Source organism: Danio rerio, chromosome 22 (genome assembly GCF_049306965.1).
Source record: "Danio rerio strain Tuebingen ecotype United States chromosome 22, GRCz12tu, whole genome shotgun sequence".
Taxonomy (NCBI): domain Eukaryota; kingdom Metazoa; phylum Chordata; class Actinopteri; order Cypriniformes; family Danionidae; genus Danio; species Danio rerio.
The window spans coordinates 28,133,647-28,145,928 of NC_133197.1; the positions used below are offsets into that span (position 1 = coordinate 28,133,647).

General features: G+C 35.5%; 2 long non-coding RNA genes across 2 annotated transcripts in view; one reads left to right on the forward strand and one right to left on the reverse strand.

Annotated features, from left to right (window-relative positions):
• Window positions 1-1,708: 1,708 nt before the first annotated feature.
• LOC103909620 (uncharacterized) lies at window positions 1,709-7,999 on the reverse strand. The gene is made up of 6 exons (XR_002457632.3): window positions 7,910-7,999; window positions 7,702-7,760; window positions 4,593-4,713; window positions 3,531-3,851; window positions 3,263-3,394; window positions 1,709-3,174 (listed from the first exon to the last, which is right to left on the reverse strand). It is a non-coding gene; the product is annotated as an uncharacterized lncRNA (long non-coding RNA).
• Window positions 7,740-12,282, forward strand: part of LOC103909619 (uncharacterized) — a 51,845-nt gene continuing 47,302 nt past the window's right edge. Inside the window, exons 1-2 of the long non-coding RNA NR_170293.1 lie at window positions 7,740-7,817; window positions 7,941-8,043. This is a non-coding gene — a long non-coding RNA (uncharacterized lncRNA). The remainder of the gene's footprint in view (window positions 7,818-7,940; window positions 8,044-12,282) is intronic.

Below are 12,282 nucleotides of genomic sequence, written 5' to 3' on the forward strand. Positions count from 1 at the left end.
CTCCAACCCACGGCCGAAGCAGCCCGGGAAAGCACGGCTAACATGTCCGTTTCAGGATCTGTAGTGACAGCGCTCACCAGCCCGAAGGGGGCGAGCGGGTCTGGATCATCATCGGACAATGAAAGCCCATCCTCCGATGCCGCGGTGGACGTCTAGTCTCCGGTGTCATCGGGCGTAAGGGCTACCATCTATTAGACGGATCGCTTCCCCCGCCCGAAGCTTGGATGGAGCGCTTAGAGGAGCAGGAGGTCCGCGGGCCCGTGGGCGACGGATTATCTCTCGCTTGAAACCCTCAGATCTGCCCGAGTGCCCGCTGCAGAGCAGGGGACAACTGGGGTGGTTCGCCCTTTTACAAAGGCTAGCCGCGATCTTTACTGCGCAACAGTCATGGCATCGCAATGACGACATGAACTGGCCGCGAGCAGCGCATTAACATGCTGGACCCCCCAGGCATGTAACGCAGTGCCCGTGCCCATCATCCGAGGACAGGTAACCACCACATCCAGAAACGCACAGTCGGAGCGCCGTCCTGAAAAGGACGTGCTGCACGACTGTGTTGCTCTTTCTGTGAAGTTTGCAACTTTATACGCACCGCTCTGGAGGACCGGACCCAAAGAACGCCAGCCAAGGGAGAAACCCAGCTCGACCGTCTGCCGCTGCGTGTACACACTCTGGACCGGGAGAATGCTCTCGTTCGCTCAGAATCGCTGGTCACAGAAGGAGGAACCCTCATTCACTCGATCAGAAAGTCTCTGAAGCGAAAAGGATGGCGTCTGCTCGCTCCAGGTGTGCTTATATGCTGGGATAATTGGCAATGAAGTACACCTGTGCAAGCTTACGCTGCCAATTCATTGCATTCATTGGCCCGTTCAATACTCTTTCAGACAAGCGGCTTCTGAACCGAATCCTCCCATTCGTGGATTTCATCCACTCTATGGCACTGAAGTTCCCCAACCGAAGGGGAACTACTGATGTAAGGTAGATTTTTTTTCTTTGCACATATGAATTTCTTTGGTTGTTACCAAGATCTGAGGAAAAGTCATCAGCACCATTATAAATGTTTTCTGAAAAAATGGTGATGTGTTCAATACTCATTTTCTCCACCATAATAATGTTAAATGTTCATAATCTGTTTTTTATGTAATCGCCATTGTGTGATTTGCTGTAGACTAAATCAAATTGACAGACACACAATACAAATATAAAAAAGTGTAAAATTTAGTTGAAATAATTTTATTTTTGCAATATCTTTAATATTTTAATTTAAATGTATTATCTGTCAATTCCAAAAGATGTTTTGTTAAAATGCACCAAAATATATTATATTAATTTAGAAATGGGGTAAAATATTAATTTTCAAAAAGGGGTGCTCATTTATGCTTAGCACTGTGTGTGTGTGTGTGTGTGTGTGTGTGTGTGTGTGTGTGTATATATATATATATATATATATATATATATATATATATATATACACACACACACACTCACAGGCCACTTTATTAGGTACACTTTATCAGTAACATGTTGAACCCATTTTACCTTCTGAAATGCCTTGATCTTTTCTGGCACAGATTCAACAAGGAACTTAAAACTTTACTCAGAGATTTTGGTCCATTAAAATACAAAATTGTAAACATAATGCAAGGGTAAAAGGAAGTCACGATTATGAATAATGGATTACATCAAAAATAAAACAGACATTGTTTTTTCATCTTGAAAATGTTTAAATTTTATTTAAGGTATAGAAAGACAGAAGTAATAAACATTTTGTTTTCTGAATAAATGACCCTGGACCACACAACCAGTTAAGTTGGCTCTGTATTTTTGTAAGTATGGCCAACATTGTATGCATCAAAATGATACATTTTTCTTTTTTGCCAAAAAATCATTGCAATATTAAGTTATATCATGTTCAGTAAAGACATTTTGTAAATTTTCTTTTGCATGTTTATCAAACCTTAATTTTGGTCACTAATATGCATTGCTAGTAACATCATTTGTACAACTTTTTCAGGTGGTTTTCTTTAACCCTCAAATTGCAGATTTTCAAAAAGTGAAAGTTGATACAATATATACTTTAGTTTGAAAAATGGGATTGGTTTTGTGTTCCAAGGTCACATACAATTTTAAAACTGATGGTTTTATATGTTTATTTCATTTTTACAGCCATTCATCACACACTTACATAAAGCAATAAACAATCTTTAAAACACATAGGAAATTGTTCAGATTCTGCGATCTTCTCAGATAAACAGCATTGAAACCTCAATAAATCAGATTTTACAAAAAGCTAAAAAGTCACATACAAAGGTTTTCATTCTAAGAACTAACTATTTTTCATCAAGATACAAGACCAAAGTTTGGTTGATAAGATTGCAACAATTGCTAACAGAAAAAAAGTAATACAGTTGCTGCAAAACAAACCATAACCATAACTCTTAAATGAGAACTTGTCAACAAAAACTTCTTAACGAACTATTATAAAGCAGACATTTATAAACATTATAATGCCACATCACTTTAAATGGGAATAGTTTGTGGCTATAAAACATTCAGACATTCATTCAGTATTTAATAATAAAAGCAGAATAAAACAACAAACAAATTGCAAATTGATAAAACGTAGATGATTTTAGCTTATTTCTTTGTGGTTTTTACACCCTTGTCTCAGAACTTTTAAAATACTTCTACCTATATAATGGTCGGCTGGTTATTGTTTTGAATGTTTTGCTGTCAAACAGTTTGTGGTTAGAAGTTTCAGAACTGAATGTACTTTTAAAAAAGTGACTAAAATAAGTACGAGATCAGTCCTACCTTGGCGTTCATGATTTCGCCAGGTGTAGAGCAGCGTAGGTGGTGTTGTTTTGGCTGGAGCGCATTTTTTTATGAAACTTTGAAAAGTCCATAGAGGCATACAGAAAGAATGATTTTAAAGTGTTTAAGCTAAAAATAAAACATCCTTAAATAAAACAGATGTTAAAGGCTCCAATAACAATTATCAAGAAGGAAATATCATTATCAAGCCAGAAAAGAGTTTTTAATATTTTGATGTTTCCACATAATTAACCTGTAGCTGCTCTGGATCCTGATGCTGTTCGGTAACTTGTGTCTGTTGAATTTGTTCTGATTGTTCTGTGAATCTTCTATTCCCAATAACAAAAACCTTTACTAGTCCTAAATATGGAACAGAGATTTCAAATTATGATTAGTTTTTTTTTTTTTTTTCAAAACAATTTCTTTAGCTAAAGAATCCAAAGCTCACCGATCAGCAGAATGAGCAGAAGGCCGTTCATCACAGCAGATATGATGATGATGATAGTCTGATGATGTGTTTGATTGTGCTCAATACACTCCATCACTGTCCGATTCTGACACACAGTTTGTTGATCTGCTTCTGTAAGGAAAGTAGTCACATTGTCATAGCCTGTCAACAAAAAATACTTTTAAAAATATGAAAAAATAATAACTGACAAATGTAAACAGTGATCATCAGTATTTTCAGATCAACAGTAATAAGTAAATGAGCTCACCGGTGATGTAGATTCTGCTGCTGTTGCTGAATTGTGGAGGTGTGCGTGTGCTCATACAGTGATAAACTCCTAATTCATTAGCAGTGATGTTATTAATAACCAGACGATGTTTAAACTGCACTGAATATTTACTTCTGAATGACTTATTAAAGTAAGATGCTGCTAGTGTTGAAAATGATCGTAGAATCACTGTTGGAGGATCTGAAGTTTTCTGTATAATCCAGTAAACATCATTTTCATCAAGATCACAGTTTAGGGTCACATTTGATCCCAGATCAGTTAATAGATCTGACACTGCAGCTTGAAAACAGATGAATGTGTCTGCAAGACATAAAAAAGCACCACAACTAAGGTTAGCCATATTAAAAAGTTTGAAGCATAAAACTATTTTTTATTGTTTTTAATATACAAAGTGCAAATAAATATATTCATTACATAATAAACTCACAGAGTTGAAGATGAATAATCTTCATGCTGCTAGCTTGATTTAAACAGTTTAGTCTAATCAAACCCGTGTCTCCTCTCTTAACATGCAAGGCTAAGTCACTTCAGCTCTGAAGCATGCAAGAAAAAACTTCTGCCACATCAGTCAGAGGAAGTCAAGTTTTCTGTGACCTCACACGTCTACAGTATATCATCATTCAGAATTTTTTTTTATTTTTTTATTTTATTGGACGCAAAATATATCCAATCTGCTAGATCTGGATTAGGCAATACCAGTAAACATTTTTTAATGTCATATATTTTTGTATATATATTTATAATTATTATAATTATGCAAGGAAACTTAGTGCTCTGAGAATTAAGTGCTAGTTTAAGGAGGGGGAAGTTTTTTTTAAGAAAGAGAGAGAAAGTAAGAGTGTGTTTTACAGGTAGTTTGTTAAGCCGACTCGCCTGTGTAAAGCACACTTAATACATTAACATAAATGCACAAGTTTTTTTTTTTTTTTTTTTTTTTTGAATGTACAATCATTGTCTGGTGCAAATGTGCAAAAAAAAAAAAAAACTGGGGCAAATGTTGGGCACCAGGGTGGAATGAAAATGTTTTAGAAAGTGACTTACAGTACAGCCTTTCTGCGATGGCACCACAGGGCGATGCTCACTCTCCTACCGGAGACTCTTGGAGGGGATGTTGACCTTCAGGAGCAGGTGGAGGTAAGTGGATGCAGTGTGAGAGGCGGTTCTGTAAGCAAGCATCAATGATTTGAACTTAATAAGGGCCTCAACCAGTAACCAATGCAGAAAGATAACAACAGGGGCTCTCTTGGGCTCATTGAAGACCAGGAAAGCTGCACCAAATAATGTCTTTTTTCACAAAAAAAGCACATACACCTTCGAAAATAGAAGTGGTTATAAAAATTTGGGTCTGGCTGAAGTGTGTGGATTTCAGGGGGGTTACAGTGTGGTTACATTTTGATGAAGCTCTTGCTTTGGTCAGTTTGAATGTCTCAGTATTCAGGCTTTGGACATATGATCAAGGAAAAGACAAAACATTTGCTCTGTCTCTTTCCTGCTTTGGCTCTTCTTCTCTCTGGCTTCTTGGGAGTGTCACTTCTCTGGCTCTTTTGCTATCTGGCTTTCACCCTTCCCCTGTCTCACTTTTCTTCCATCTCAGGTAACTTTTTTACATTTAAGCTGGGTACAATTAATACTGTATGTTTTTATCATTTTATGTTTTATCATTTCTAACAGATACTTTATAACTAACTTAGTTGTAACCATAGCCAACCATTTAATCATTTAAATTTCAGTGTTCTGTGAATTATGTTTGATTTGGCTTTAACACTTAATTGTTCCATATTGCAAAACAATATAATCAACCCTCGGCTGGGTCAGTTGGCGTTTCTGTGTGGAGTTTGCATGTTCTTCCTGTGTTGGCGTGGGTTTCCTCCGGGTGCTCCGGTTTCACTCACAAGTCCAAAGACATGCGGTAAAGGTGAATTGGGTAAGCTAAATTGTCCTTAGTTTATGAGTGTGAATGAGAACGTATGGATGTTTTCCCAGTGATGGGTTGCTGGAAGGGTATCTGCTGTGTAAAACATATGTTGGCTAAGTTGGCGGTTCATTTCGCTATGGTAATTAATAAAGATTAATAAAGGGACTAAGACGAAAATAAAATGAATGAATGAACTAAGCATCCACTTGCTGCCCCATTGTTGGTGCATCAGTGTCAATCCCTCTTGTTTACAAGATGGGCCCCCAAGTTTTGGTCCATGCATTTACGATTATGGTTTGCATCAAAAGATTGCTGTCCACTAAGTTAAGGATGTAATCAAGCCAGCCCCACCAGCCGAGGTAAAGAGTGGGTTTTACAGCCTATACTTAATCATACACAATAAGAGCAGAAAGTTACAACCCATCTTGGATTTGTACATTTTGAATCAATCCCTTTACAGGATATCATTCAATATTTTCACACAGAAGTGCCATCTTCACATCCTTCCTTAGAATCAGTTTAAAACATTCTTGACTCTTCCATGATACAGACGTTATTTTTTTCTGTTTCTTCATATTGCATTTGCTCTTAATTCCCCCTCAGTCCAAAGACATATATAGGTGCATTGGATAAAGTAAATTGCATGTTGTGTGTGAGTGTGGGTTTAAATGGGAAAGTGGGTGTTTCCCAGTAGTAGGGGGTGCACAAGTTGGTAAATTCTCAGAGCTGGGTTGCAGCAGAAAGGACATCCACCAACTCTTATGTATTCAAATCACAAAACAGCTTACAGTGTACATATAATGCACTTATTTTTGCAGACACTTGAGGGAAGCAGAGGACAAGTGATATTTTTGTAATGTAATGCTGTCAATGCATCAGCCTACAAATGCCAGTCAATAAATGATCATTTTAATATTCACTTACTCACTTTTTTTAGCTAAGTCGGGTGCAGGGGTTGCCACAGCAAATTGAACCACCTATAATTATGATAAATGAAAAGATATACTATATAATAAATAAAATGAATATAATAAATAAAATGAATTTCCAAAATAAAGATAGTCATAGACAGCAGTACAAATCTTTGCCTCAGAACTTATTAATATTTTAGACCAGAATAGGTATATTGTTATAATGCATTTTTTTTTTTGTGGCCCACACTATAATTTAGCCACCGTTTATTAGTTTTACACATATTAAATGTTTCTTTCTCTAATCCTAATGTAAAACGTGAAGAGTTCTCCTAAAGAGAGAAATTTTTCTCAGCTTCCTATATTTATGTTCAGGTTTTTCCACTTGAAAGGCAATGAAAAGAACTTATCTGTCACTATAAATGTAAAATTAGTGAGCCAACACACAAGAGTTAGAGAAAAATGCTAATTTTAAAAGAAAATATTAAATGGGCTTTAGAGGTTTTTGCATCTATATGACGTCTGTTAAATCAAGGACCAATAGAAAGCACAGAATGTGATGATGCAGTTGGTCTGATAACAAACCTCAAATTTGCAAACCAACCGTTGAAACATTTACCTAAAACAAAAAATAAAATAAGCCATGAACTAGGGTCAGAGTCATAACACGAGGAATGACTATAGTGAAGGCTAATCCTTCTGATGACCAGAATATCTGTATGAAGAACTGAATCGAAGTCTGAGAGTTACTTTCTTGTAAATCATGTGGATGGCCAGACCTCGAGAAGTGCCTTATGCCTATGGGAAAATGCAGGCTGTTGACTCATCTGCAAGAATAACTTGATTTATGAATGTTATTTTACACATGTACCTCTTATTATTGCTGACCAAGTCATGACAATGCAATTGCCTGATTGCTCACAATCCAACTAAGCATCTGTAAGACCTGTACTGCAACAAGGTCCATACATGCAATCAAACCCTTATGTTCATATGAACAACCAAACTCGAATGATGAAGCCATTTGATTTAAATTCTTGCTTTCAGGTTATTTGAATGTTGAGAATGTAACTAGGAGTTTGGCATTCTTAACATGCTCTTACAATGACAAACAAACCATGACAGGAATGTGCAAAGAATGTACAGTAACTCTCACACAATCATTTAAATAACTTTTGTAAGATCATTCTCAAATGGTACTTTCTCAATTCCCCACTGAGAGATCACAAACTGTTTGAGTTATTTAAAAAATGACATTAAAATGGTTATACTAAAAGCATTACTAGCTGCATTTAGAAAAGTTACACTGTGGCTGCCCACTTACCTGCTCATCCAGTTCTACAGTACAAACCTCCTTCCATTATATTGACAGACGCTTTAAACCTGCCATGAAGAAAACAACAGACGGTGTCCAAACTGACAACAAAATTCACGATACAGGTAATTTCTTTAGAAAAAAAGTGAGATATCTTCATTCAGGAAAATGTCTATTAATTTGAAAGGCAAATTTATTGAAAATGAGGATTGTTTACCTTGTCCTCTTTCTCTTTATCTGTTGAAAAGAGGATAAAACGAGAAGCCATCGTGTTTCCAGCGTACTTGCAGATTACTGACTACAAAACACTTTTCCAGATGTTACAGAAGGAAGCTCTCCTGTCATAATCATGTAAGTTTACTCATAATTGATTTATCTTGTTATTTCAACACATAATGTTTACTTTATCCTCATGTCTACTTCATAATAGATACCAACAGTAACATTTAATTATAAGAAAACATAAATTATCATAACATAAAAAGTAGTTGCTGAATTTTAAATTTTTTAGATACTGTTTGTACTTTTACTACACAAATAACACATTGACTATGATTTTTAATATCCTAAATTATCAACAAGTGACAGGTTTCATCTGAATAAAACGTGAAATTATGTTTATTACCTTTACCTTCCTTTTCTATTTTAAATTACAAATTCATTTTCCGTGCTTTTTGCAATGACAAAACCAGATCTTTGCATTTTTTTACACATTAAATTATTACAGGATAATAATGTCAAGGATCTTAACGCCAGAGCATGGAATATAATTTTGTTAGCAAATAATCTATACAATTCTCAAAATAAACAATCTATACTGCTTTAAAGTCTTACCCAGAGGTGAATTTTGTGTACACATCATATACAAAAATAGCACATTTTAGTAGCGTAAGGTTATTTATCTGTTAGGAAGCCTGTGAGTAGTTTATTCGACAATGATTTATATGATTAGTTTAATTACACACACCGAAAACTCAAAATTGCCCCTATAGTGGATGATTTCTTTCAAAATTTCTACAGATCTCTAGGCCCATTAGTCCAACATGCCCACCGAGTTACATTCTGATCCGTCATTGTTAACAGTGTTTAATGGGTGCTCAAATTTAATGGGTCAATGGTGGCCATTTTTATAGAATTGTCATTCTACTCTGAGCAAATAAACTGCGCGCCAAATTTCAAGTTGATCCATCTAGTGGCTAAAACTGTAGTTAAAACACTATTGAGCATCAACAGACATTGATTGTTTTTGGGACCTTTTCTACTATTATAGCGCCGATCTCCACAAACTTTTGCATGCTTGTTTACATTCATGTCACATGTACTCACCAAATTCTGTGATGTTTTGAGTTTCCCTGGGTTTACAGGCATGTAGGTTCAAGTAGACGGCCCCTTTTGTAAATGAGCCTGTTACAGCTATCCAAAGTGGGAAGTTCAACTTTTTTTGATAATTATTGATAACTCAGCTCAGAGATTCTAACAATACGGGTTTTGTTGCGACTGAGCTAAAAACGAGAGACTAGTTTTCAAAAGTAGGTATTTTATTATTCTTTAATAAACAATTAAAGTGACAGCAGATGTTTTAGTGTCAACGTGTTCAGTATGAGCAGGCCAATCATATAAGTAAATTAAGTGTATTTGTGAAAATGTGTGTAAATGAAGCTTATTTACTGCATTTTGAAACCATTTAGCATGTTTTAAGACCAATATTATTACTATTATAGCGCCCCCTATTGCCCAATTTTTAAGGTGGAAAATTCAACATTTTTTAAAAATAATTATTGATCTCAGTCCAGCGATTCTAACAACACTTTTTTCATTGCAATTGAGCCAAAAACCTGGGCCAAGTTTACAAAAGTAGGTTTTTTATTTAGTGATGATTTTATAATGAACGGTTTGAGTGACAGCAGTGGTTTTAGTGTCACAGTGTTCAGGATAAGCAGGCCTATTATATTATGTCTGCCTGTGCAAAAGCTTGTGTAATACACAACCAATTACACACTAAAAACATGTAAAACCGAACCTAGAGGGCGATTTTTTCAAAATTCGTACAGACCTCTAGGACCATGAGTTATACATGCCCATCAAATTTTGTTCTGATTGGGAATCGTCAACCTTGTTTAATGGGGGGTTAGTTTTTTTAATTGGCTAGTGGCAGCCATTTTCTGATGTGGACTCGGACAAAGACACTGCATACCAAATTTGATGTTAATCGAAAGAATTATGGTTATGGTTATGTGTATTTTCATATTTTTTAAGCAAATAGCGCCACCATGTGGCCAAAGTCAGCAATATTTAGTATGTCACCTCAACTTGACCTTATACATATTGTGTACAAAGTTCAGTAATATCTCATTCCGTTCTAAAGTTGTAGCTACAATTAGCATTTAGTTTCAATTAGCATGGAACATTTTTGCATACAGTTTCATGCAAGTATGAAAATTTTAACTTTTTTTTTTTGATAATTATTGATATTCAATGTCCAGAGCATATTTCTCAACTGGTTTGGTTCAGATTGGGTGAAAAATCTAGGACATGTTTGCAGACATACCTCATTGTAGCGGACAAATGGTGTGTTGTAGAGAAAATCTGAGTGACTTGTGTGCCCTGAGTGTTCGGGCTGACTCAAGGATTCCAAATATGTAGATTTTTGAGTCTACGACAAATGGTTCATGAAACCTACTGGTGGATTTGGCTGATTTTTGTCGAGGATGTAGTGTACCAGAGTACTACCATCTGACCAAGTTTCAGCTTTCTAGGCCTTACGGTTTGGTCTGAATGATAATCATAAAATAATCATATTAAGATCTTAACAAATACAATAGGGTTTCAGCTCTTTGCGCTTGAACCCCTAATTACAACAGCTTAAACTGTCAACAAGTAAAATGAAAGTGTACAATATTTAGAACAGGTGACATTGATACCACTTTAAGCTTAATACTTGTATATTGCTAAATAAGTCCAAAAATATTATGTACTGTCCCCATGGACAAAGACAAACAAAACAAACATAGATGGATACATACATATACACACAGACAACAAATCTTTTACATATTTAATTATTGTCACAAACCATACAAAAAAACAGAAAAAGTATTTTTAAGGCAATATTTGATAAAAGAACTTGCAGTCTGGTAACACAGATAAAACAATCCACATGAATGCAGCATATATCACCATGGGCATATATTTTTTAAAGTTACACACAAGCCCTTAGAGGAAAAATTTACATTATCATACTAATACAAGCTCAATATGCTCTAAGCAGAATCCCTCCTTAAAAAGTCATAGGCCAAAGATGTAACAAATGTAACATTGCAAACAAAATAAATGCACACACACACACACACACACACACACACACACACACACACACACACACACACACACACACCATACAGTATATGTATATAAATCCTGAGCAAGTATTTGCACTTTAAAATTGATATATCTTTATACATATGTATATGTATATGTATGTACCTATATATATATATATATATATATATAATACACAGTTGAAGTCAGAATTATTAGCCCCCCATTGAATTTTTCTATCTTTAAATATTTAATGATGTTCAAAGGTGCAGTAGGTGATTGTCTTCAGAAACACTTTTTGTTGTGCTGGTTAAAAGTCTCTTCACATTCCAATAGTACTGATTAAAGTAAATGATCTAAATGTATTTATATGTATGTTTATATTCTGGATAAGGCATACAACTAAAAAATGTTCATCCAATTAAATATTGTCGGACCGTCAAGTAACTCAATTAGGACAGATATCTCAAATTGTCTGTCAACAAATTTAAATCTGAATTTCTGCGCAGACTCTTTAAGCAGACAGATACATCACTCGCGCGCACACAAGTGATGCACACATCTACAGCTTCATCCTGCAAACTCTGCATCAACCTGAACTTCTTTCTGAAAGACCAATGTGGCCTTGTATGCATGAAAAGAAAGATTGTATCTGAAAGGGCTTCTGCCAAAAATGAAGAATTAAAACTTTTCTAAACCTTGAATCAATATCAGAATTACTTTTGCACGCTAGTGGGCAATGACATTATGCATTTCAAAACAACGAAAATCTGAAGGGTGACACAACGGCTGAAGCATTTCTTTTAGACAGGTATGTTTTAAAACTATTTTAGCCACACAAAGATTATGTACTGTAGAATGTGTTCTTGTTTATAAATGGATTTATATGTACAGAGGAGTTGTTCAGCCACTGAAAACGTCCAGCAAAAGTTTGGCTATTGTTCAAGTTAATGGAAAACCTTTTACAGCATCAATAATATAGTCGGTTAAATAGACCTGAGTATTGGTTTAGTTGTTCAAGTGTAAAAAGAGCTGAAAACAAGCGACAGGATATTTCTGTTTTTAACAGATCTAACCTTTATTCTGATCTAACTTTTATTTAGTTTAATAACAAAACGTAAGTAAATGTGCCCTTCTGCCAAACCAGCTTTACTGAGGTGAGGTTTGATTTATATTCACACATTTGTTCATTTTTGACCAGTAACAGCCGGTGATACAGTTTTGGAGATATATAATTCCTGCACCCTCTGGTCTGTCAACAACTACGCTTGA